Below are 27,798 nucleotides of genomic sequence, written 5' to 3' on the forward strand. Positions count from 1 at the left end.
GCAAGGGATGAATAAGACTATTCCCGAGCTCTTCGCAATGCTGAAAGCTGCGGAGGTAGAAATCAAGAAGGAGCATCAAGTGTTGATGGTCAACAAGACCACTAGTTTCAAGAAAAAGGGCAAAGGAAAGAAGAAGGGGAACTTCAAAAAGAAAAGCAAGCAAGTTGCTGACCAGGAGAAGAAACCAAAGTCTGGACCTAAGCCTGAAACTGAGTGCTTCTACTGCAAGCAGACTGGTCACTGGAAGCGGAACTGCCCCAAGTATTTGGCGGATAAGAAGGATGGCAAGGTGAACAAAGGTATATGTGATATACATGTTATTGATGTGTACCTTACTAGAGCTCGCAGTAGCACCTGGGTATTTGATACTGGTTCTGTTGCTAATATTTGCAACTCGAAACAGGGACTACGGATTAAGCGAACACTGGCAAAGGACGAGGTGACGATGCGAGTGGGAAATGGTTCTAAAGTCGATGTGATCGCGGTCTGCACGCTACCTCTACATCTACCTTCGGGATTAATATTAGACCTAAATAATTGTTATTTGGTGCCAGCGTTGAGCATGAGCATTATATCTGGATCTTGTTTAATGCGAGACGGTTATTCATTTAAATCAGAGAATAATGGTTGTTCTATTTATATGAGTAATATCTTTTATGGTCATGCACCTTTGAAGAGTGGTCTATTTTTTATGAATCTCGATAGTAGTAACACACATATTCATAATGTTGAAGCCAAAAGATGCAACTTATTTGTGGCACTGCCGTTTAGGTCATATCGGTGTAAAGCGCATGAAGAAACTCCATACCGATGGACTTTTGGAACCTCTTGATTATGAATCACTTGGTACTTGCGAACCGTGCCTTATGGGCAAGATGACTAAAACACCGTTCTCCGGTACAATGGAGAGAGCAACAGATTTGTTGGAAATCATACATACAGATGTATGTGGTCCGATGAATGTTGAGGCTCGTGGCGGATATTGTTATTTTCTCACCTCCACAGATGATTTAAGCAGATATGGGTATATCTTCTTAATGAAGCATAAGTCTGAAACATTTGAAAAGTTCAAAGAATTTCAGAGTGAAGTTGAAAATCATCGTAACAAGAAAATAAAGTTTTTGCGATCTGATCATCGAGGAGAATATTTGAGTTACGAGTTTGGTCTACATCTGAAACAATGCGGAATAGTTTCGCAACTCACGCCACCCGGAACACCTCAGCGTAATGGTGTGTCCGAACGTCGTGATCATACTTTACTTGATATGGTGCAATCTATGATGTCTCTTACAAATTTACCGCTATCATTTTAGGGTTATGCTTTAGAGACGGCCGCATTCACGTTAAATAGGGCACCATCAAAATCCGTTGAGACGACACCTTATGAACTATGGTTTGGCAAGAAACCAAAGTTGTCGTTTCTTAAAGTTTGGGGCTGCGATGCTTATGTGAAAAAGCTTCAACCTGATAAGCTCGAACCCAAATCGGAGAAATGTGTCTTCATAGGATACCCAAAGGAGACTGTTGGGTACACCTTCTATCACAGATCCGAAGGCAAGACATTCGTTGCTAAGAATGGATCCTTTCTAGAGAAGGAGTTTCTCTCGAAAGAAGTGAGTGGGAGGAAAGTAGAACTTGACGAGGTAACTATACCTGCTCCCTTATTGGAAAGTAGTACATCACAGAAACCTGTTTCTGCGACACCTACACCAATTAGTAAGGAAGCTAATGATAATGATCATGAAACTTCAGAACAAGATACTGCTGAACCTCGTAGATCAACCAGAGTAAGATCCGCACCAGAGTGGTACGGTAATCCTGTTCTGGAAGTCATGCTACGAACTATGAAGAAGCGATGGTGAGCCCAGATTCCGAAAAATGGCTTGAAGCCATGAAATCTGAGATGGGATCCATGTATGAGAACAAAGTATGGACTTTGGTTGACTTGCCCGATGATCGGCAAGCAATTGAGAATAAATGGATCTTCAAGAAGAAGACTGACACTGACAGTAATATTACTGTCTACAAAGCTCGACTTGTCGCAAAAGGTTTTCAACAAGTTCAAGGGGTTGACTACGATGAGACCTTCTCACCCGTAGCGATGCTTAAGTCTGTCCGAATCATGTTAGCAATTGCCGCATTTTATGATTATGAAATTTGGCAGATGGATGTCAAAACTGCATTCCTGAATGGATTTCTGGAAGAAGAGTTGTATATGATGCAACCGGAAGGTTTTGTCGATCCAAAGGGAGCTAACAAAGTGTGCAAGCTCCAGCGATCCATTTATGGACTGGTGCAAGCCTCTCGGAGTTGGAATAAACGCTTTGATAGTGTGATCAAAGCATTTGGTTTCATACAGACCTTTGGAGAAGCCTGTATTTACAAGAAAGTGAGTGGGAGCTCTGTAGCATTTTTGATATTATATGTGGATGACATATTACTGATTGGAAATGATATAGAATTTCTGGATAGCATAAAGGGATACTTGAATAAGAGTTTTTCAATGAAAGACCTCGGTGAAGCTGCTTACATATTAGGCGTAAAGATCTATAGAGATAGATCAAGACGCTTAATTGGACTTTCACAAAGCACATACCTTGAAAAGATTTTGAAGAAGTTCAAAATAGATCAAGCAAAGAAAGGGTTCTTGCCTGTGTTAACAAGGTGTGAAGTTGAGTCAGACTCAATGCCCGACCACTGCAGAAGATAGAGAGAAAATGAAAGATGTTCCCTATCCGTCAGCCATAGGCTCTATCATGTATGCAATGCTGCGTACCAGACCTGATGTGTGCCTTGCTATAAGTCTAGCAGGGAGGTACCAAAGTAATCCAGGAGTGGATCACTGGACAGTGGTCAAGAACATCCTGAAGTACCTGAAAAGGACTAAGGATATGTTTCTCGTATATGGAGGTGACAAAGAGCTCATCGTAAACGGTTACGTTGATGCAAGCTTTGACACTGATCCGGACGATTCTAAATCACAAACCGGATACTGTTTACATTAAACGGTGGAGCTGTCAGTTGGTGCAGTTCTAAACAGAGCGTCGTGGCGGGATCTACGTGTGAAGCGGAATACATAGCTGCTTCGGAAGCAGCAAATGAAGGAGTCTGGATGAAGGAGTTCATATCCGATCTAGGTGTCATACCTAGTGCATCGGGTCCAATGAAAATCTTTTGTGACAATACTAGTGCAATTGCGTTGACAAAGGAATCCAGATTTCACAAGAGAACCAAGCACATCAAGAGACGCTTCAATTCCATCTGGGATCTAGTCCAGGTGGGAGACATAGAGATTTGCAAGATACACACGGATCTGAATGTAGCAGACCCGTTGACTAAGCCTCTTCCACGAGCAAAACATGATCAGCACCAAGGCTCCATGGGTATTAGAATCATTACTGTGTAATCTAGATTATTGACTCTAGTGCAAGTGGGAGACTGAAGGAAATATGCCCTAGAGGCAATAATAAAGTTATTATTTATTTCCTTATATATAATGATAAAATTTTATTATTCATGCTAGAATTGTATTAACCGGAAACATAATACATGTGTGAATACATAGACAAACAGAGTGTCACTAGTATGCCTCTAATAGACTAGCTTGTTAATCAAAGATGGTTAGATTTCCTAACCATGGACAAAGAGTTGTCATTTGATTAACAGGATCACATCATTAGATGAATGATCTGATTGACATGACCCATTCCATTAGCTTAGCACCCGATAATTTAGTATGTTGCTATTGCTTTCTTCATGACTTATACATGTTCCTATGACTATGAGATTATGCAACTCCCGTTTGCCGGAGGAACACTTTGTGTGCTACCAGACGTCACAACATAACTGGGTGATTATAAAGGAGCTCTACAGGTGTCTCCAAAGGTAGATGTTGGGTTGGCGTATTTCGAGATTAGGATTTGTCACTCCGATTGTCGGAGAGGTATCTCTGGGCCCTCTCGGTAATGCACATCACATAAGCCTTGCAAGCATTGCAACTAATGAGTTAGTTGTGAGATGATGTATTACAGAACGAGTAAAGAGACTTGCTGGTAACGAGATTGAACTAGGTATGGGATACGGACGATCGAATCTCGGGCAAGTAACATACCGATGACAAAGGGAACAACGTATGTTGTTATGCGGTCTGACCGATAAAGATCTTCGTAGAATATGTAGGATCCAATATGAGCATCCAGGTTCCGCTATTGGTTATTGACCGGAGACGTGTCTCGGTCATGTCTACATTGTTCTTGAACCCGTAGGGTCCGCACGCTTAAGGTTTCGATGACAGTTATATTATGAGTTTATGAGTTTTGATGTACCGAAGTTAGTTCGGAGTCCCGGATGTGATCACGGACATGACGAGGAGTCTCGAAATGGTCGAGACATAAAGATTGATATATTGGAAGCCTATGTTTGGATATCGGAAGTGTTCCGGGTGAAATCAGGATTTTACCGGAGTACCGGGAGGGTTACCGGAACCCCCCGGGAGCTATATGGGCCATAGTGGGACTTAGTGGAAAATAGAAGGGGCTGCCCTAGATGGGCTGCGCGCCTCCCCCTTTCCCCTAGTCCTATTAGGACTAGGAGAGGTGGCCGGCCCCCTCCTCCTCTTTTCCCCCTCCGCGAATCCTATTCCAACTAGGATTGGGGGGGAATCCTACTCCCAGAGGGAGTAGGACTCTCCTGGCGCACCCCTTGTGGCCGGCCAGCCTCCCCCCTTTGGTCCTTTATATACTGAGGTAGAGGCACCCTAGAACACACAAGTTGATCCACATGATCTATTCCTTAGCCGTGTGCGGTGCCCCCAGCCACCATATTCCTCGATAATACTGTAGCGGAGTTTAGGCGAAGCCCTGCTGCTGTAGTGCATCAAGATCGTCACCACGCCGTCGTGCTGACGGAACTCTTCCCCGACACTTTGCTGGATCGGAGTCCGGGGATCGTCATCGAGCTGAACGTGTGCTCGAACTCGGAGGTGCCGTAGTTTCGGTACTTGATCGGTTGGATCGTGAAGACGTACGACTACTTCCTCTACGTTGCGTCAATGCTTCCGCAGTCGGTCTGCGTGGGTACGTAGACAACACTCTCCCCTCTCGTTGCTATGAATCACATGATCTTGCGTGTGCGTAGGAATTTTTTTGAAATTACTACGAAACCCAACATGTCCACCATGTATACATCATGAGATGAGGTGGCTGTCCAGTGCCTTATAGGCGTTGGTTCGTGTTCATCTCCTACATCGTCGTCCATACCGTCGATGTCTTCGGAGTCGAAGTCGAGCACGTCGTTTAAATTATCGACAGTGGCTACGAAATGGGTGGTGGGTGGGCTTTGAATTTCTTCATCATCCGCATCCCAACCTTGTTGACCATAGTCCGGCCAGGGCTCTCCTGATAAAGAGAGAGACTTTAGTGAATTCAGAATATCGCCGAAGGGCGAGTGCTGAAAGATGTCCGCGGCGGTGAACTCCATGATCGGCGCCCAATCGGGTTTGATCAGTCGGGGCGCGGAGGGCTCGGAGTCTGGAGAGGAGTCCGGCTCCTAGGAGTCACGGGCTTCGCAGAGAATAGAGCTGGTGTTCGGCTCGATCGCCATAGAGATTGCAGCCCCCGAGGCGGTGTCCAACCACCCATCCTCGATTGGTGTGATCGGCTCCGAGCTAGGGGTCGGAGCGGACACAGGTGCGGCCTCCAGGGCACTGTTCGGCGGTAGAGCTAAATCATGCCCATCGTGACAGTGCGGCGCGCTCAGCTGTGGCTCGAATCCGTCGAAGATCAAGTCTCCGCGGATGTCGGCCGTGTAGTTCAAACTTCCAAATCTAACCTGATGGCCAGGGGCATAGCTTTCGATCTGCTCCAGATGACCAAGCGAATTGGCCCACAGTGCAAAGCCGCCGAATACAAAGATCTGTCCGGGGAGAAAAGTCTCACCCTGGATCGCATCGCTGTTGATGATCGGAGAAGCCATCGGGCCTAAAAGTGACGACACAGAGGAACTCTCAATGAAAGCACCAATGTCGGTGTCAAAACCGGCGGATCTCGGGTAGGGGTTCCCAAACTGTGCGTCTAGGCCGGATGGTAACAGGAGGCAGGGGACACGATGTTTTACCCAGGTTCGGGCCCTCTTGATGGATGTAAAACCCTATGTCCTGCTTGATTAATATTGATGATATGGGTAGTACAAGAGTAGATCTACCACGAGATCAGAGAGGCTAAACCCTAGAAGCTAGCCTATGGTATGATTGTTGTTCGTCCTACGGACTAAAACTCTCCGGTTTATATAGACACCGGAGAGGGCTAGGGTTACACAGAGTCGGTTACAATGGTAGGAGATCTACATATCCATATCGCCAAGCTTGCCTTCCACGCCAAGGAAAGTCCCTTCCGGACACGGGACGAAGTCTTCAATCTTGTATCTTCATAGTCTAGGACTCCGGCCGAAGGTATAGTCCGGCCATCCGGACACCCCCTAATCCAGGACTCCCTCACTTGTCCTCAAGCAATTCAGTTGATAAACTAAAAGTGATAAAGCAAAACTTTTACAAACTCTGTTTGCTCTTGTTGTTGTAAATATGTAAAGCCAGCATTCAAGTTTTCAGCAAAGATTATTAACTAACCACATTCGCAATAACATTTAGGTCCCATGTTTACTCATATCAATGGCATAATCAACTAGCGAGCAATAATAATAAATCTCGGATGACAACACTTTCTCAAAACAATCATAATATGATATAACAAGATGGTATCTTGCTAGCCCTTTCTGAGACCGCAAAACATAAATGCAGAGCACCTTTAAAGATCAAGGACTAACTAGACATTGTAATTCATGGTAAAAGAGATCCAGTCAAGTCATACTCAATGTAAACTAACAGTAATGGATGCAAATGACAGCGGTGCTCTCCAACTGGTGCTTCTTAATAAGAGGATGATGACTCAACATAAAAGTAAATAGATAGGCCATTCGCAGAGGGAAGCGGGGATTTGTAGAGGTGCCAGAGCTCGGTTTTGAAATAGATATGAATAATATTTTGAGCGGTATACTTTCATTGTCAACATAACAACCGAGAGATCTCGATATCTTCCATGCTACACACATTATATACGGTTCCCAAGCAGAATGGTAAATTTTATACTCCCCCACCAGCAACAAGCATCAATCCATGGCTTGCCCAAAACAACGGGTGCCTCCAACTAACAACAATCCTGGGGGAGTTTTGTTTGCAATTATTTTGATTTGATTTTCTTAAGGCATGGGATTGGGCATCCCGGTGACCAACCATTTTCTCGTGAGTGAGGAGCGGAGTCCACTCCTCTTGAGAATAACCCGCCTAGCATGGAGGATACAGACAACCCTAGTTGATACATGAGATATCCGAGCATACAAAATAGAATGTTTATTTGAAGGTTTAGAGTTTGGCACATACAAATTTACTTGGAACGGTAGGTAGATACCGTATATAGGCAGGTATGGTGGACTCATATGGTACAACTTTGGGGTTTATGGAGTTGGATGCACAAGCAGTATTCCCGCTTTGTACAAGTGAAGGCTAGAAAAAGACTGGGAAGCGACTAGCTAGAGAGCGACAACAGCCATGAACATGCATTAAAATTAATCAACACCGAATGCAAGCATGAGTAGGATATAATTCACCATGAACATAAATATCATAGAGGCTATGTTGATTTTGTTTCAACTACATGCGTGAACATGTGTCAAGTCAAGCCACTTGAATCGTTCAAAGGAGGATACCACCCTATCATACCACATCACAACCATTTTAATAGCATGTTGGCATGCAAGGTAAACCATTATAAGCTCCTAGCTAATTAAGCATGGCATAAGCAACTACAATCTCTAATTGTCATTGAAAATATGTTTCTTTCATAATAGGCTGAATCAGGAATGTTGAACTAATCATATTTACAAAAACAAGAGAGGTCGAGTTCATACCAGTTTTTCTCATCTCAATAAGTTCATCATATAATCATCATTATTGCCTTTCACTTGCATGACCGAATAGTGTGGATAATAATAATAGTGCACGTGCATTGGACTAAGCAGGAATCTGCAAGCATTCAATTCAAGAGAGAAGACAAGGTAATATGGGCTCTTTGTTAGATCAACAATACTGCATATGAGAGCCACTCAACATTTTCATTATGGTCTTCTCCTCTCGACCCCCAAAGAAAAGAAACAAAACTATTTACACGGGAAAGCTCCCAACAAGCAAAAGAAGAATGAGAAATCTTTTTGGGTTTTCTTTTTAATTACTACTACTACAGGCATGGAAATTAAACTAACTAAAAGCTACAACTAATTTTTTTGGTTTTTATTAAGGTTTATTAAGGCACACAAGAAGAAAGCTAAAAGGGAAATAAACTATCATGGATGATACAGTGAAAAAGTATGAGCACCGACAACTAGCATGCGTGTGTGAACATGAATGTAATATCGGTGAGAAATACATACTCCCCCAAGCTTAGGCTTTTGGCCTAAGTTGGTCTATGCCCATGGATCAAAGTAGCCCTCTCCGGTGTAAGGGGGAGTGTCCTCTGGGTGCCACTAGTTGGCAATCTCCTCCGGATTCCACTGATAAACTGACTGTCGATAAGGGTCCTGGGGTGGTTCCGGCTAAGGCTCTGGAGTTGGTGTCACACTCCAGTATGCATAAACATCCTCCGGTAAAACAAGGTACTTGCCTGAAAATATGTTAAACAAAGAGGGAGCAGGCAAGGTAATAGTCTTAAAGTTATTCTTACCAAAAATCAATCTATAGTTAAGCAACTTCTTCTTATTCTTAACAATAAAATCATGTGCTACCATGCTCTTATAATCCAGAAAAATATTAGGCAACAACTTTTCCTCTTTCTCATAATGTCTGATGGGTATGTTAAAGTATGCAGCTAGGCGCGAGGCAAAAATGCCTCCAAGGACGAGGCCCTTAATACGGTTCAAATTTAACCGTTTAGCAACAATAGCGCCTAAACTGAAAGTAGTATCTTGAAACAAGGCATGGCGCAAAATAATAATATCAGGAGCACTAAGGTTTCCACAGTTACCGCGACCAATTAAGCATCTACTAGCAAATATTGCAAAGTAACGTAGAACAGGAAAATGTATGCTAGTGATTCTTGCATGGAAACTTTCTCCATTTCCCCTACAGCAATCATATCAATAAATCCATCCACATCATCACGATGTGGTTCCTCTATGCTGCCCTCAAAAGGTATCAGACAAACCTGACAAAAATTACAAAGTGACATCTCCTTATGCTCATCATATAAATAAAATTCCACCGAAGGTGGTGAGCTCCTAGCATGGGAATGAAAGTTTTGCACAAATATATTGGTGAGTAAGAGATACTGTTCGCGTTGGTCGTGGAGGAAGGTGGTGAGGCCTGCATTCTCAGCCAAATAATAAAAATCTTCATGAATCCCGGCTTCTCTCAAGAAATCATCACAAGGCCATTCACACGGCCGAACCTCCGCAGTACGAGGGAGATTATACTTGGGCTTCTTGTTCTCTTCACTTTGTTTATCCTTCGAGCTTTGGCTCGATGAGCCCCTCAAAAATCTCTTCATCTTTTTCTGAAAATTTCTGAAATTTTTAGCAACTCAAAATAAAAGTGAACCAAAATCAACAAAATTGATAGCAACTACCCCCACAAGTGCCTAGAGACTATATCATGCATTAGAACTACTTGGGACCATATAAATTTGACATGCAAGCTCAAGAACAGGGTCACCTAGGCAGCAAAAATTTGCAATGAATAAAGAACTAGAACAAAAATTAATTGGACCATTGGAGGAGTCACATACCAAAGAACAATCCCCCAAAGCAGTTTTGTGAATGGAGCTTTGAGCTAGGAGATCGAAAATGGCAGCAAGATGAGCTAGAACTCGTGCTTGAGCTGGTTGGTGATTTTTTTGGGAGGAAGGAGTGTGTGGTGGCTGGAATAAGTGGAGGGGGGCCACCAGGGGCCCACGAGGCAGGGGGCGCACCCAGGGGGTGGGCGCGCCCTGGACCCTCATGTCCAGGTGCTTGCTCCACCTGGTGTGTTCTCAGTGGCAGATATTCTCAAATATTCCAGAAAAAAATCATATTAAATTTTCAGGGCATTTGGATAACTTTTATTTTCGAGGTATTTTTTATTGCATGGATAATTCAGAAAGCTGACCGAAATTACTATTTTTGCTTTATTTAATATAAATAATAGAAATTAAAGAGAGGGTACAGAGAGTTGTGTTTTCTAAATTCACCCATCTCATGTTCTTCAAAAGGAATCCACTAACAAGGTTGATCAAGTCTTGTTAACAAACTCATTCCGAATAACATGGAACCGGAGAAATTTCGAATAACACCATGTTACCTCAACAGGGATATGCATGTCCCCAACAATAAGAATATCATGTTTCTTCTTGACAGTAGGAAGAGGAAATTCAAAACCTCCAATAGTAATCAATGGAATTTTTCCAATAGAATTGATACTATGGACTTGAGGTTGTTTCCTCGGAAAGTGTACCATATGGTCATTACCATTAACATGAAAAGTGACATTGCCTTTGGTGCAATCAATAACAGCCCCTGTAGTATTCAAAAAGGGTCTTCCAAGAATAATAGACATACTATCGTCCTCGGGAATATCAAGAATAACAAAGTCCGTTAAAATAGTAACGTTTGCAACCACAACAGGCACATCCTCACAAATACGGACATGTATAGCAGTTGATTTATCAGCCATTTGCAAAGATATTTCAGTAGGTGTCAACTTATTCAAATCAAGTCTATGGTATAAAGAGAGAGGCATAACACTAACACCAGCTCCAAGATCACATAAAGCAGTTTTAACATAGTTTCTTTTAATGGAGCTTGGTATAGTTGGTATTCCTGGATCTCCAAGTTTCTTTGCTATTCCACCCTTAAAAGTATAATTAGCAAGCATGGTGGAAATTTCATATTCCGGTGTCTTTCTCTTATTAGTAACTATATCTTTCATATATTTAGCATAAGGATTCATTTTAAGCATATCGGTCAAACGCATACGCAAAAAGATAGGTCTAATCATTTCAGCAAAGCGCTCAAAATCCTCATCATCCTTTTTCTTGGATGGTTTATGAGGAAAAGGCATGGGTTTCTGAACCCATGGTTCTCTTTCTTTACCGTGCTTCCTAGCAACAAAGTCTCTCTTATCATAAGGTTGATTCTTTGATTGTGGGTTATCATGATCAATAGCATGTTCAATCTCTACATCATTATCATTGCTAGGTTGAGCATCATCATGAACATCATCATTAACATTATCACTAGGTTCATGTTCATTACTAGATTGATGAAGATGGACAAGTTGTATGCAACGAGGCCCGTCTCATCGCTCAAGGCTACACTCAGTTCGAAGGTATGGACTATGGTGAGACATATGCCCACACTACTGGACTTGAGTCCATTCACATTTTACTTGCTTGTGTCAATCACCATGATATCACTTTATACCAAATGGACATTAAAAGTGCTTTTCTAAATGGTGAATTTGAGGAGGAAGTTTATGTTACAACCTCCTGGCTTTGTTAATCCCAAGAAACCTAATCATGTCTACAAACTTCACAAAGCTCTTTATGGTATTAAACAAGCTCCTAGAGCTTAGTATAAATGCTTGACTAAGTTTCTTATTGAAAAAGGCTTTGAAATTGGGAATATTGATTCTACACTTTTTTACTAAAAGGGTTAATGGTGAATTATTTGTGTGCCAATTTTATGTGGATGATATCATATTTGGTTCTACTAACCCCCATTTTAGTGAAAAGTTTGGAAGGTAATGTCGGAGAAGTTTGAGATGTCTATGATGAGTGAACTCAAACTTTTCCTTGGTTTGCAAATTAAGCAAACTAAGGAACGTACCTTTGTATCACAAACAAAGTGTACCAAGGATCTTTTCAAGAAGTTCAACATGCAAGAATGCAAAGGTATGAAAACACCCATGCCTACTAGTGGACATCTTGACTTGACTAAGGATGGCAATCCGGTTAACCAAAAGGTTTACCGTTCAATGATTGGTTTGTTATTATATCTATGTGCCTCCCATCCCGATATTATGCTAAGTGTGTGCATGTGTGCATGTTATCAAGCGTCTCCTAAAGAATGTCATCTTAAGGCCCTAAAAATAATAGTGAGATATTTAATTCATACATCAAACTTTGGCATTTAGTATCCTAAGAGGTCATCTTTTGATGTTGTTGGCTATTCCGACTCGGACTATGCCAGTGACAAGGTTGATAGGAAGTCCACATTGGGTACTTGTCAATTTCTTGGTAGGTCCCTGATAACCCACAAGTATAGGGGATCGCAGCATTTTTCGAGGGTAGAGTATTCAACCCAAATTTATTGATTCGACACAAGGGGAACCAAAGAATATTCTCAAGTATTAGCAGTTGAGTTGTCAATTCAACCACACCTGAATGACTTAATATCTGCAGCAAAATATTTAGTAGCAAAGTAGTATGGAAGTAACGGTAACGGTGGCAAAAGTAACAGTAGTAGTTTTTGTAGCAACCATAACAGTGGCTACCGAAAAGTAACTAAGCAAAGATCAATATGTGAAAATCTCGTAGGCAATGGATCAATGATGGGTAATTATGTCGGATGCGATTCCTCATGCAACAGTTATACCATAGGGTGACACAGAACTAGCTCCAGTTCATCAATGTAATGTAGGCATGTATTCTGAATATAGTCATATGTGCTTACGGAAAAGAACTTGCATGACATCTTTTGTCCTACCCTCCCGTGGCAGCGGGGTCCTATTGGAAACTAAGGGATATTAAGGCCTCCTTTTAATAGAGTACCAGACCAAAGCATCAACACTTAGTGAATACATGAACTCCTCAAATTACGGTCATCACCAGGAGTGGTCCCGATTATTGTCACTTCGAGGTTGCTGGATCATAACACATAGTAGGTGACTATTGACTTGCAAGATAGGATCAAGAACTCACATATACTCATGAAAACATAATAGGTTCAGATCTGAAATCATGGCACTCGGGCCCTAGTGACAACCATTAAGCATAGCAAAGTCATAGCAACATCAATCTTAGAACATAATGGATACTAGGAATCAAACCCTAACAAAACTAACTCAATTACATGGTAAATCTCATCCAACCCATCACCGTCCAGCAAGCCTATGATGAGATTAATCACGCATGGCGGAGAGCGTCATGAAATTGGTAATGGAGGAAGGTTGATGATGACGATGGCGACGGATTCCCCTCTCCAGAGCCCCGAACGGACTCTAGATCAGCCCTCCCGAGGAAGATTAGGGCTTGGCAGCGGCTCCATATCGTAAAATGCGATGAATCCTTCTCTTTGATTTTTTTCTAACCGAACTTGAATATATAGAGTTGGAGTTGGGGTGTTGGAGTCTCAGGGGGCCCACGAGATAGGGGGCGCACCCTGCACCCTCGTGGATAGGGTGTGGGCCCCATGATGTTGATTCCTTCGCCAGTATTAGTTTATTAATTCCAAAACGTGTCTCCGTGGATTTGCAGGTCATTCCGAGAACTTTTATTTCTGCACAAAAATAACACCATGGCAATTCTGTTGAGAACAGCGTCATTCCGGGTTAGTTCCATTCAAATCATGCAAGTTAGAGTCCAAAACAAGGGCAAAAGTGTTTGGAAAAGTAGATACGTTGGGGACGTATCGACTCCCCCAAGCTTAAACCTTTGCTTATCCTCAAGCAATTCAGTTGACAAACTAAAAGTGATAAAGAAAAACTTTTACAAACTCTGTTTGATCTTGTTGTTGAAAATATGTAAAGCCAACATTCAAGTTTTCAGCAAAGATTATGAACTAACCATATTCACAATAACATTTAGGTCTCATGTTTACTCCTATCAATGGCATAATCAACTAGCGAGCGATAATAATAAATCTCGGATGACAACACTTTCTCAAAACAATCATAATATGATATAACAAGATGGTATTTGCTAGCCCTTTCTGAGACCGCAAAACATAAATGCAGAGCACCCCTGAAGATCAAGGAATGAATAGACATTGTAATTCATGGTAAAGGAGATCCAGTCACAGTCATACTCAATGTAAATTAATAGCAATGCATGTGAATGACAGCGGTGCTCTCCAACTGGTGCTTTTTAATAAGAGGATGGTGACTCAACATAAAAGTAAATAGATAGGCCCTTCGCAGAGGGAAGCAGGGATTTGTAGAGGTGCCAGAGCTCGAGTGTTGAAACAGAGATAAATAATATTTTGAGCGGCATACTTTCATTGTCAACATAACAACCAAGAGATATCGATATCTTCCATGCTACACACATTATAGGCGGTTCCCAACTGGAATGGTAAAGTTTATACACCCCCACCACCTACAAACATCAATCCATGGCTTATCCGAAACAATGGGTGCCTCCAACTAACAACAATCCTGGGGGAGTTTTGTTTGCAATTATTTTGATTTGAGAATGGGACCGGGCATCCCGGTTACCGGTCATTTTTCTCGTGAGTGATGAGCGGAGTCCACTCATCGTGAGAATAACCCACCTAGCATGGAAGATATAGACAGCCCTAGTTGACACATGAGCTGAGCTATTCGAGCATACAAAATAGAATTTCATTTGAAGGTTTAGAGATTGGCACATACAAATTTACTTGGAACGGCAGGTAAATACCGCATATAGGAAGGTATGGTGGACTCATATGGAATAACTTTGGGGTTTTTGGAAGTGGATGCACAAGCAGTATTCCCGCTTAGTACAAGTGAAGGCTAGAAAGAGACTGGGAAGCGATGTAACATCCCAAAATTATAAATTTTGGAATGTTATATTAGATAAATAGTTTTGATTGTTTGTTTGATTGTGATCTGTGAAATTGACTGAAATTTGAAACTTTTTGAAAGTTAAATGAGAGGGAATAAAATGACTTTCCCAAACTTTCACCCTGCATTTCTGATCTCCATGAATTCAAATTCTTTTCAAATACAAAACCCTAGAGTAAAGATAATATGACTTCTTTCATTTAATAAATGAAAAGGTTTTTTTGAAAATATTTGAATTTCATTTGGAAATATTTCAAATTCAGAAACTTTATGCAACTCAATGATTTTCATGAGAGAAGATAAAATGACTTCTTCAAATTATATGAAATATGAGTTGCAAGTTTAAAAGAAACAAATTTAAAGTCCTTTTGAAATTATTTTTCAATTTGGAGTTATTTGGGTTTTATTCAAATTATTTTTATCCAAAAATAAAATATATGGAAAATAGGGTAAATTGATTCGCTACAGTAGAAAATTGGAGAGAAATAAATTTGAAATCATTTGGTATTTTTAAAATGATTTTATTGGGTTTTAAATAAATCAGAAGCACTCTTTGCGTTATTTAAATTTTTGTGGATTTTATTTGACGCCAGAAAAATGTTCATGTTGTAGAAAATCTTTTTCTGCAAATTTTGATATATAATATGCCCATATATCATTTTTTTATTTGTCATTTTATTTTATTTTAATTTTCTGTTTAAAAAAATATTTTCGGCCGACTGAACTGGGCTGACCCGGCCCACCCGGCCAGGCCAGCCACAGCCAAGCCAGCTGCACCGCGCCGAACCGCCTCTACCTCGCCCGCCTGCTTGCTCCCTCGCGCGGACGCCGCTTCGCCAGCCGCCGACAGGTGGACCCCCACCTGTTAGCTTCTTCTTCCTCAAGCCGAGCCGGATTCCTGCCTATGCTTCGCCAGCCGACGCCGTGCCCGTCACGGGCACCTCCCCTCGCGTCGCCCCCACTTCCAAGCAAACCCCCTATATATATACCCCACGCCCTCGATTGATTCCGCCCCAAAGCCCTCTCCGAGAACCCCACACCTCGCCGCAATCGCTCGCCGGAGCCGAACACTGCCGCCGCCCACCTCCCCCAGCCACTCCCGTGCCTCATCGTCACCATTATCGTCTTCGCCATCGTCTTCTACACCTTTCGGAGATCTTCCCCGAGCTCGCCGATGCCCGGAGCTGTCGCTCACGTCACCACCGGCGACCACCGCTGCTGTCGGGCTTGCCCCGCTTGAGTCCGTCGTCCCCGAGCTCATTGCCAACCACCATCTTGAACCCCGTCGTCTTCCGCATCGCTTGGGAGTATTCCCCTCGACGAGGACCACTGGAGGCCTCGCCCGCGTCGAACCCGAGCCGCCCGATGCAGTCTTCTTCGTAGCCGACGACCGCTGCCGCCGCGGTAACTCCCTGCCTCTCCCCTCGTCCGTTAGATCTAGGATCAACGGTTAGGATTAGATCATGTTTTTTTCTGAACCGGTACGCGTTAATTAGTGAATGTTCATTGTTTTAGCCTCGGTAGCGAACGTTTTCATCTAACAAGTTTCTGTAGCAGACGTTCGTCTGATAGTTTCTGTCTCGTAGTAAGGGACCCATATGCAAATTGTTTTTCTTACAGTTTAGCCCCTGGTTTTCAAACTATCACAACTTTTTGCTCGCTTATCCAAATCCAACGAAACCAACGCCCACTTCTTCGTTATGATCTCCTCTACCCATATAATCAACTTGAACATGTTTTTGAAAATTTAAAATTTGATTTCAAACAAAATTGAATTTGAACTTCTTTTGTTCATAACTTGAGTTTTATAACTCCGATTTAATTGATTCTTTTTGCAATACGAAGCTCTTGACCTAAAATTTATGATAAGACCAAATCCACCCAATTTTTGTACTGTTAGAAATTGTTTTCTGTTGCAAGAGTTAATTACTTGTTTTCAAAGTTTTCCGACATCTTTTCTTCGATTCTTTTGCATGAGTGCTTATGTATTCTATTGCTTGCTCCCGATAGATTGACCGGAGTGTTACGAGTAGAATTATCAGGAGTTATGAGTGCGAGTCATATACATCAATAGTACAAGGCAAGTTCACACTTTGATCATATCCCTTTATTACCCAATTTTTATGCATTAGTTTTATCCACCAAACATTGCATGAGTAGGATTGATAACATGTGGGTATTGGGAAGTAGTTGATGAGGTAGGAACCTATTATCTTGCATTCAAACCCAGGGTGCTATTGCGTTATGCTTGCACTACTTTTCTATGCTTGTAGATGTGGTTTGGTTTGAGAGAATTCATGAAAGATGCAAGAGGTTATTGTTAACTAAGGTTTAACTTAAGGTGGCTACTTTAATACACATCTGGGTGGATTGGTTTGTGGGCACCTGGGGAATCCAGTGTTGTCCAAGGAGAATCCCGGGGTATCCGTGTGATTTTTCCTGTGGTTTGCCACCTAGGCTTAAAGGGATCATTATGTTATTCATGCTGGAAACTTCCGTGTGCAGCCACAAGCCATTATGGGCTCTGGCATAGTTGAGTATGTTGTGTGACCTCTTACAATGGTAGACTAGCAGATGTAGGGGATGTAGGTGGTACTGTCTACCCGACGTAATGAGCTAACGCTTCTGAAAGACTGTGTCTTGATCATCCATTTCTCAAACATCATGTAGTGCGAGAAATCCAACGGAGGAGATCGAGTCTTGTGGGGAAAAGTGTGCAAACCTATGTAGAGTGTACAAACTAATCATGATTAGCCGTGTCCCCGATTATGGACATCTTGAGTATCTGGTGCTTGAATTATTATGTTGATCTCATCGCTCTACTTAATTAATTTGTTGGGTTGTTAACTTTTAATTGGGATTGAGTTGGGGTTACCTTCTCAATGTTTTCAACAAACTTTGTAGTTAAATAAAATATATTCCTTTGTTGTAGGGAAAAATTAGCTTTATGCAAACTTTGAACTTAGAGCCTCCACCAGCCAAATATGCATTTAGTGATAGCCATTATTCAGCATTGCTCTACAGTGTGAAATTGCCAGTACATTCAATGTACTCACCTATATGGCTGCAATGTCTCATGTTGCGGGAATCTTACGACGAGTAAGTGATACTTTAGGGTTACGATTTCTACACTCAACTTTGCCATTGGTGTTGATGGGAATCCACAACCTTGTTGTTACTTCCGCTATTTGGATTAGGATAATAGTATTTACATTACTTTATACATGTGATTTACCTCTGTTATAAATCCTCGACTATTGTGTGTGTCAGCATACCGATCCAGGGATGACACTTAAGCACAGAGACTTGATCCATTTGGGTCGGGTCGCTACAAGCGACCAACTAGAGAGTGACAACAGTCATGAACATGCATTAATATTAATCAACAATGAGTGCAAACATGAGTAGGATATAAATCACCATGAACATAAATATCATGGAGGCTATGTTGATTTTGTTTCAACTACATGCGTGAACATGTGCCAAGCAAGCCACTCGAATCGTTCAAAGGAGGATACCACCCTATCATACCACATCAAAACCATTTTAATAGCATGTTGGCACGCAAGGTAAACCATTATAAACTCTTAGCTAATTAAGCATGGCATGAGCAACTATAATCTCTAATTGTCATTGCAAACATGTTTCATTCATAATAGGCTAAATCAGGAACGATGAACTAATCATATTTACAAAACCAAGATAGGTTGAGTTCATACCATCTTCTCTCATCTCAATCAGTCCATCATATATCATGATTATTGCCTTTCACTCGCACAACCGAACGGTGTGGATAATAATAATAGTGCACGTGCATTGGACAAAGCTGGAATCTGCAAGCATTTAATAAAAGGGAGAAGACAAGGTAATATGGGCTCTTGGTTAAATCAACGATAATGCATATGAGAGCCACTCAACATTTTCATCATGGTCTTCTCCTCTCAACCCCCAAAGAATAAGAAAAGAAATAAAACTATTTACACGGGAAAGCTCCCAACAAGCAAAGGAAGAACGAGAAATCTTTTTTGGTTTTATTTTAATTACTACTACTATAGGCATGGAAAGTAAACTAGCTAAAAGCTACAAATAATTTTTTTCTTAAGGTTTTTCAAACACACAAGAAGAATGCTTAGAAAAGAAAATAAAATAGCATGGATAGTACAATGAAAAAGTATGAGCACCGACAACTTGCATGAGTGTGTGAACATGAATGTAATGTCGGTGAGAAATACGTACTCCCCCAAGCTTAGGCTTTTGGCCTAAGTTGGTCTATGCCCACGGATCGAAACTACTCTCTCCGGTGCACTGAGGAGGGTCCTCAGGGTGCCACTGGTTGGCGATCTCTTCCGGATCCCACTGATAAACAGACTGTCGATAAGGGTCGAGTAGTGGCTCAGGCTCTGGGACTGGTATCAGCCTCCAGTATGCATAATTGGCCTTGGGTAAGATGAGGTACATGCCTGAAAGTATGTTAAACAAAGAGGGTGCAGGCAAGGTAACAATCTCACAGTGAGATTTATCAAATATTAAATTATACTTAAGCATCTTCTTCTTATTTTTAACAATAAAATCATGTGCTACCATACTTTTATAATCTAGAAAAAATAGGGGGCATCAACTTTTCCTCTTTCTCATAATGCCTAATAGGTATCTCAAAGTGTTCAGCAAGGCGTGAAGCAAAGATGCCTCCGAAGATGGGGCCCTTTGTATGATTCAGATTTAGTCATTTAGCAACAATAGCGCCTAAGCTGAAAGTTGTATCAAGAAACAAAGCATGGCACAAAATGACAATATCAAGATCACTAACATTTCCACTGTTCCCGTGACCAATTAAGCATCTACTAGCAAATATCGCAAAATAACGTAGAACAGGAAAATATATACTAGTAATTCTTCCATCTGAAACTTTCCTCGTTTACCCTACAACAATTCTATCAACAAATCCATCCACATCACTACGATGCGGTTCCTCAATGCTGCCCACAAAGGGTATCTTGCAGACCCGATAAAAATCATGCAGTGACATCTCCTTAACCTCATCATATAAGTGAAACTCCACCGAAGGTGGTGATTTCTGTAGCGACCCGACCTCAGACGGTCAAGTCTTTGTGCTTCAGTGTCATCCCTGGATCGGTAATGCTGACACACACAGTACTCGAAGGATTTATAACAGAGTAGCAATCACACACTTATTACACCAAAAGTCTCAAAAGAGAACTTATTACAATAAATATGGCTTAAGGCCATCTAAATAAGATAACAGCGGAAGGCTTGGAAGATAATGTAGCGATCAGACCTCAAACGGTCCAATCTCTGTGCCCCGGTGTCATCCCTGGATCAGTAATGCTGACACCACACAGTACTTGAAGGATTTATAACAGAGTAGCAATCACACACTTATTACATCGAGTGTCTCAAAAGAGAACTTATTACAATAAATATGGCTTAAGGCCTTCTAATAACGATAACAGCGGAAGACATGGAAGATAAGTGAGTCCATCAACTCCAACGGCATCACTGAGTATAGAACCACGACCTAAAAGCACCTTACTCGTCGTTTGAAAAGTCTGCAACATGAACGTTGCAGCCCGAAACGGGTCAGCACATGGAATATCCTGGCAATGTAACACATAGAGAGCAATGAAAGAATAAGACTATACTACATGCATATTTGGCTGGTGGAAAGCTCTATGGTTACAGTTTTGCGTAAAGCCAATTTTTCCCAACTTCAAAGGAATAAATTTTTTTTAACTATCATGGTAGTTGTTAAACATTGAGAGTGTAGACACCCTCTCAATCCCAATTAAGCATCATCATTAAAACCCAACAAAATTATTTAGAGTAACATGATGAGATTCACATGATAATCCAAGTACTAGATAGTCAAGATGTCCATAACCGGGGACACGGCTAACCATGATTAGTTTATACACTCTGCAGAGGTTTGCGCACTTTTCCCCACAAGTCTCGATCTCCTCCGTTGGGATTCTCGCACTACAGGGTGTTTGAGAAAACGGATGACCGAGACATAGTCTTTCAGAAGCGCTCACACCTTACGATCGGGTAGACCATTACACCTACTTTCCCCTACATCTGCTAGTCTACCACTGTAAGAGTTCGCACAACTTAGTCAACTATGCTAGAGACCATAGTAGCTAGTGGCTGCACACGTAAGTTTCTAGCATGAATAATCTCATGATCCCTTTGAGCCTGGGTGGCGGTCCAAAAGAAAAACAGGCAATCGCTGGAATACCCAGGTGCCTCAATCCACCCAGATGTGTATTTAAGTTGCCACCTTAGATAAACCAATAATTTAACAAACTCACATCTCTCATGGATTTCACTCACCCAATCCACGTCTACTAGCATAGCATGGCATAAGCAAACGTAGAAGTAACTCCCAAAGGTTTGATAATAAACAAGTAATAGGTACTACCTCAACTACTTCCCAAACCCACAACTTAATTAGATCCTAAACATGCAATGTGTGAGGATTGATCTAATGCAATAAAAACTGGGTAGTCGGAGGTATTATCAAAGTGTTACTTGCCTTGCTGATGATCCGCAAAACCTAGCGATTCGAAGTAGCAAGCGGTGGACTCCGGATACTCTATCGCAAACAAACAAGCATACAATAAGTACTCAACTAATGCATAGGTAAAAATCAAATAAGAGATCTAACCAGAAAATTCAACTTAAGAACTCCGGTTGGCAAAAAGAACCAAATAGAACGAAGCAACGAAAGACAAACGACAAAACAAACAGGCTTCGTTTACTATTCTGGATCTAGGGCAAATTTTACAGAGGAAAAAACTTGTTTGAGTTGGTTAAACGGAAAGAGGGTTTCGAGACGAAACACCAGGCGCTTGAATCGCCTGATTCCGATAAACGAGTGAAAAGTTATACTAGAACGAAAATCGGATCAGGAATCACGATCAGAAAAATCGCGGATTTAATCCGAGAAAAGAAAAACGACGAACAGATTAACGAACGAATGTTCGTTATCTGGATCTAAAAGATGAACGCGTTCGTGAAAATGAACGAACGAGCGAACGCTCCCTGTATAAATAAACCGGAAAACCGATCTATCTAAAAAACGATTCTAAAAAAACCGAAAAAAATCGGACGGAAAATCGAACGGTTTTCTCGAGGAAAACCGCCGGCGGCGGGGCAGCGGTCAACCTCCGGCGGGGCGGCGACGGCATGGGGCGGCGGCGCGGCTCCGGCAGCGGGGCGGTGCGGCGGCAGGGCGGCGGTGTGGCGGCGCGGCGCACGAGGCGAGGCGGCGGCGGCGATGCGGCGACGCGGCGGCGTCAGGGGTGGTGGGGTCGTGCGCTAGGGTTTGGGGCGGCTCGGGCTGGGCTCCCCGGCTTATAAAGGCCGGCCGGGCCAGGTGTCCAGGTCGGACACGGCCCGGTAGGTCGGTTCGACTTTTTTTTAAATAATTACGCACAGAAAAAAACAAAAGAAATACTAAACGGACTCCAAAAATCCCGAAATAAATTTTCCCCGACTTCTAAAATCAAGCCGCACAGGATGAACATTTATTTGGGGGCCTAAACGCAATTTTGAAAAATGTGCATTTTTCCTAAATTCAAATAAAATAGCAAATAAAACCAAAATAAAATCTTATTTGATTTTTTTATTAAATCATCAATATTTCTTTATTTTGGAAAAGTCATTTTATTCCCTCTCTCATAGTTTTGTAATAGAAATAATTGAAGATAAAATAAATCAAATCAAATGATCCTATTTTCAAAATTTGAGAAAACTCAAATATGAAAATAACGAAATGCCCAACTCTCTCCGAGGGTCCTTGAGTTGTGTGAAATTTCTAGGATCAACCAAAATGCAATAAAATATGATATGCAATGATGATCTATTGTATAACATTCAAAATTAAAAATTTGGGATGTTACAAACCTACCCCCTTAAGATGAATCTCGCCCTCGAGATTCGGGTTGGCTAGAAAATAGGTGAGGGTGGTCCTTCAACAGATCTTCCTCTCGTTCCCAGGTGGCTTCATCCTCCGTGTGGTGGCTCCATTGAACTTTGCAAAACTTAATAACCTTGCTGCGGGTGACTCGGCTGGCATACTCAAGAATCTTGACTGGTTTCTCCTCATAGGTCAAATCACTGTCCAACTGAATCGCTTCCAGCGGCACTGTGTCTCTCAGCGGTATATCAGCCATCTCTGTGTGGCACTTCTTCAACTGGGAAACGTTGAACACGTCGTGAACTCCTGACAATCCTTCAGGCAATTCCAACTTGTAGGCTACTTGTAACGCCCTCGATGCGGCTATATCTCCCACGTGTCGAAGCATGACTTAGAGGCATAACCGCATTGAAAGCAATGTCGCAAGTGAGGTAATCGTCACACAACCCATGTAATACATAAGGGAAAAAGATACATAGTTGTCTTACAATCGCCACTTCACACAATTACATGAATAAAGCATTACATCGACCAGATACAATCAAGGTCCGACTACGGAACCAAAATAAAAGAAGACTACCCCAAAAGCTACACAGATCCCCAATCATCCCGACTGGGCTCCACTACTGATCAACTGGAAACGGAACAACATAAAGGACAAGATCTTCATCGAGCTCCTCCTTGAGCTTGGTTGCGTCACCTGCTCGGTAACATCGGCACCTACAAACTGATTTTGGAAGTATCTGTGAGTCACGGGGACTCAGCAATCTCACAGCCTCGCGATCAAGACTATTTAAGCTTATAGGTAAGGCAAAGGTATGAGGTGGAGCTACGGCAAGCGAGTAGCATATATGGTGGCTAACATACGCAAATGAGAGCGAGAAGAGAAGGCAAAGCACGTTCGAGAAAGTATGATCAAGAAGTGATCCTAAACAACCTACGTCAAGCATAACTCCAACACCGTGTTCACTTCCCGGACCCCGCCGAGAAGAGACCATCACGGTAACACACGCGGTTGATGTGTTTTAATTAAAGTCAACTTCAGGTTTTCTACAACCGGACATTAACAAATTCCCATCTTCCCATAACCGCGGGCACGGCTTTCGAAAGTTCAAATCCCTGCAGGGGTGTCCCAACTTAGCCCATCACAAGCTCTCACGGTCAACGAAGGATATTCCTTCTAGCGGGAAGACCCGATCAGGCTCGGAATCCCGGTTACAAGACATTTCAACAATGGTAAAACAAGACCAGCAAAGCCACCCGAATGCGCCGACAAATCCCGATAGGAGCTGCACATATCTCTTTCTCAGGGCACACCAGATTGTCCAAGGTTTCGGTAGGCCAGCCCAGAGTTGCCCCTGGTGGCCACCGGCAGCTGACAGGTTGGACCAACACTCAGAGGAGCACTGGCCCGGGGGTTTAAATAACGATGACCCTTGAGTCTGCAGAACCCAAGGGAAAGAAAAGGCTAGGTGGCGAATGGTAAAACCAATGTTGGGCCTTGCTAGAGGAGTTTTATTCAAGGCGAACTGTCAAGGGGTTTCCATTATAACCCAACCGCGTAAGGAACGCAAAATCCGGGAACATAACACCGATATGACGGAAACTAGGGCGGCAAGAGTGGAACAAAACACCAAGCATAAGGCCGAGCCTTCCACCCTTTACCAAGTATATACATGCATTAATTAGATAAGAGATATTGTGATATCCCAACAAGTAAACATGTTCCAACAAGGAACAACATCTCCATGTTCCAACAAGGAACAAACTTCAATCTTCACCTGCAACTAACAACGCTATAAGAGGGGCTGAGCAAAGCGGTAACATAGCCAAACAACGGTTTGCTAGGATAAGGTGGGTTAGAGGCTTGGTTCAACAATATGGGAGGCATGACAAGCAAGTGGTAGGTATCGCAGCATAGGCATAGCAAAAGAGCGAGCATCTAGCAAGCAAAGATAGAAGTGATTTCGAGGGTATGGTCATCTTGCCTGAGATCCCGCAAGGAAGAAGAACGAGTCCATGAAGAAGACAAACAGACATAGTCGAACGGGTCCTCACAAACGCGACGTTATCGGAACCAACCCGAAGAAGCAACACCGAAAAGAAGCACACAACATAGTAAACAAACAACACATGGACATGGCATGATGCACAACCAAGTATGATGCATGTTCGGTTTAATGATACATGGCATGGCATGGTAAAGTGCAACAAACAACACTACAACTTAAGTGGAGCTCAATATGCAACGGAGTTGCATATTGAAGAAAACACCGCAACAAGTTATTTAGTTCGATCTCGTTTATGTACCCAACAATATTAAATGTTGTTAAACATGGCAAGAGGGTGAAGCAAAGTAAAACTACCTATCTAGTCAAGGTTAAATGAGTCCGGAAGCAACGAACAATAATTCCGGTAAATCCACATATGCATATATTAGGTTTGGTACTGTTCTGCCCTAAACACAATTTTAGAGTTGTTAAACATGCAAAGTGATGCCACCATGTCAAACTAGGCATTTTTCTACCCCATTTACATATAAAGTTTGTTAGGTTTGGAGCTACAGTTATTTAGTTACGAATTAAAGCATTTTCACATGGCATAGGAGCAAATTTAACTAAAAGCATTTTAAACATTTCAAACATGCATGAAAGTTGCATATTATGAAACTAGATGAAAAACTAAGCATTTTTCATATAAAGTTTGTTTTAATCCGATGCACGGTTAAATAGTTAGGATATGCATGAAGCTTAGGGAGTTTTCTGCAAAACTGCAGTCTCTGGAATAAAAACTAAATTCGTAGACAGGAAAAAAACATGTGATGGGCTGGATCTGGGATGAAATGGGCTGCACAGGAGCATGCTCAAGAGAGAAATATCTCGTCCAGGGCGATGGATAGCATGAGAGCGCTCACTCTGGGCCTCACGGGCCTGCTGAAGACGGGCAGGGGGTTCGGGGCCGGTTAGCACGGATCGGGCCAGACCGGTTGGAGCGAGCCGGCAGGACCGAGCGGTTTCAGCTGGTTCAACCATTCGACAATGTTCAGGGCAGAGGGGGCCTGGTCAATGAAGGGTAACTGCAGCTCCCGCTCACTGCAGCCAAGATGCAGCGCGGCGAGTGACTTGGCGCGGAGGCGACCATCGGTGACAAGTGGGTGGCGGGGACGATGGGATCCGGCGGCGCAAGGGAGCTCCGAGGCGGGGAAGAACTGGCCGGCCGGTGGTAGGCGCGGGCGCCCGAGGAGGCGAGCGGCCGATGGCGGCCGGACCTGGAGTCGAGGCGGTGGCATGATCTTGGCGGCTCGGTCGATGGACTTGCCGCGACTACGGCGAAAGGACGAAGCAGAGAGGCCGTGGATGGCGTGGATCCGACCGTGGGGATGGCGCAAGATGATCCGTGGCGGCAGGTGAGGCAGTGGCTAAGGATCTGGAGCTCAGCACCGGGCGCGAACTCGGCCATGGAGGTTGCGGCTGTGTGGGTCGCCGAGCAGAGGACGACCGAGCACAGCAAGGAGGCCGGGCACAAGTTGGATGGTTGCGGGGGAGGTCCTGGACGCCGGAACTCGTGGCGATGGAGCAGTTCTTGGTGGTGGCTTGACAATCAGGCGGGCATGGTCATGGAGCTTCTGCTCCGGCGAAGATTCGACGAGTCTGCTGTTCCACGAGAGCAAGAGAGGTCAGGGAGGGAGAGAGAGAAAGGTGGTGAAGCAAGGAGGCAGGGGACAGCCGGCAGGGCTCACCTGTTCTGCTCGTGGACGAGCTCCTGCTCGGGCCCGAGCACGAGGCTGCGGGTTAGAGGTGGCTCGGGGTGAGGAGTCACTGGATCGGATGGATGGATGGCTACGGCGATTGGGTGGATCTGAAAACGATGAAGGACGGTGGTCGGCTGCGATGGAGTGTATCAGGAGGGATCCCGAGGGGAAAGAGGGGTGGTTGACTGGCGGCGGCGGCGAATTGACAGGGGAGGATCCCTACAAAATAGGGTTTGGTCTATAAATGCACCGACTATATATAGTAGGTGGGTTAAGGTAGGGCATTTGGGTCCCTCCGATCACAATCGGACGGTCGGGAAAAACAGGCTAGGGAGCCCAAATAAGAAAATGGTGACGTTTTGTAGACGTTTGGGGATGATCTGGATCCAACGGTGACGACTGTCTGGGTCGGGTCCGGGACAGATTTCGGATGCGTGCGGGAGGAGGTCCGCAGGCTGACGAGAGAGGTTAGGTCGGGCCTGGCGGTGAGAGGTAGTGCAGAAGGCAAAGGGCTGAGAAGAGAGAAGAGGAGAGGCCCGGCGACTGTTTCCGGAGACCGAAAACGTCCGACGTTAGACCGACTATATTGCCGCTATAGTTATCCGTTGGGCTATCAAACAGACTCTGAATGCCATGAAACTTGGCAGGCGGCCTACCTACACTATAATAAGACCGCATGCCAACTTTCAACCCATTCCGAGAATATTTTCCGGCCACTTATAAAATAATATTTCGGACGTGCCGCGGGCGCGTGCAAGTGTGTCTGGGCTCAGAACGGACAACGGATGGCACTGGGGGAACCCGGATGGATGCAGTTTTTGAAAACATGATGATGCAATGAACATGATGACATGATGAAATGCAACACGCAAGCAAATGACATGGCAACGCCGGTGAATAAATGGAAGCCACCTGGCGCAACGGTCTCAGGGCATCACAACACTCCACCACTACGAGAGGATCTCGTCCCGAGATCTAGAATGGCACCGGAGGGAAAACAGAAGAGAAAAGAGAAGAGGTAAAACTAAGCTGCTCCTTTGACAAACGAGTGAAACCAAAGAACCTTGAAAAGGTTAAGCCATTTCGAGAAAAGAATACAATGGAGATGAGCGAAGTTGAAAAGCTTCCGTTAGAAAAGAGAAACAAGGAAGAACAACTTCGGGCAGCACTCCGGTTGAAAGGAGATGCAAGACTTGATAAGATGAGAAGAACTTGAGCAGAGGGCACAACACTCCGGTTAAACGGATAAGCATGTAAAGAACACGATTC

General features: G+C 43.2%; 1 long non-coding RNA gene across 1 annotated transcript; it reads right to left on the reverse strand.

The window, feature by feature from the left end:
* Window positions 1–19,958: 19,958 nt before the first annotated feature.
* Window positions 19,959–26,826, reverse strand: LOC125547740 (uncharacterized). The gene is made up of 3 exons (XR_007300743.2): window positions 26,518–26,826; window positions 21,393–21,452; window positions 19,959–20,409 (listed from the first exon to the last, which is right to left on the reverse strand). It is a non-coding gene; the product is annotated as an uncharacterized LOC125547740 (long non-coding RNA).
* Window positions 26,827–27,798: the final 972 nt, after the last annotated feature.

The sequence above is a fragment of the Triticum urartu genome, chromosome 7A (assembly GCF_056163025.1).
Source record: "Triticum urartu cultivar PI428250 chromosome 7A, HENAU_Tu73, whole genome shotgun sequence".
Classification (NCBI taxonomy): Eukaryota; Viridiplantae; Streptophyta; class Magnoliopsida; order Poales; family Poaceae; genus Triticum; species Triticum urartu.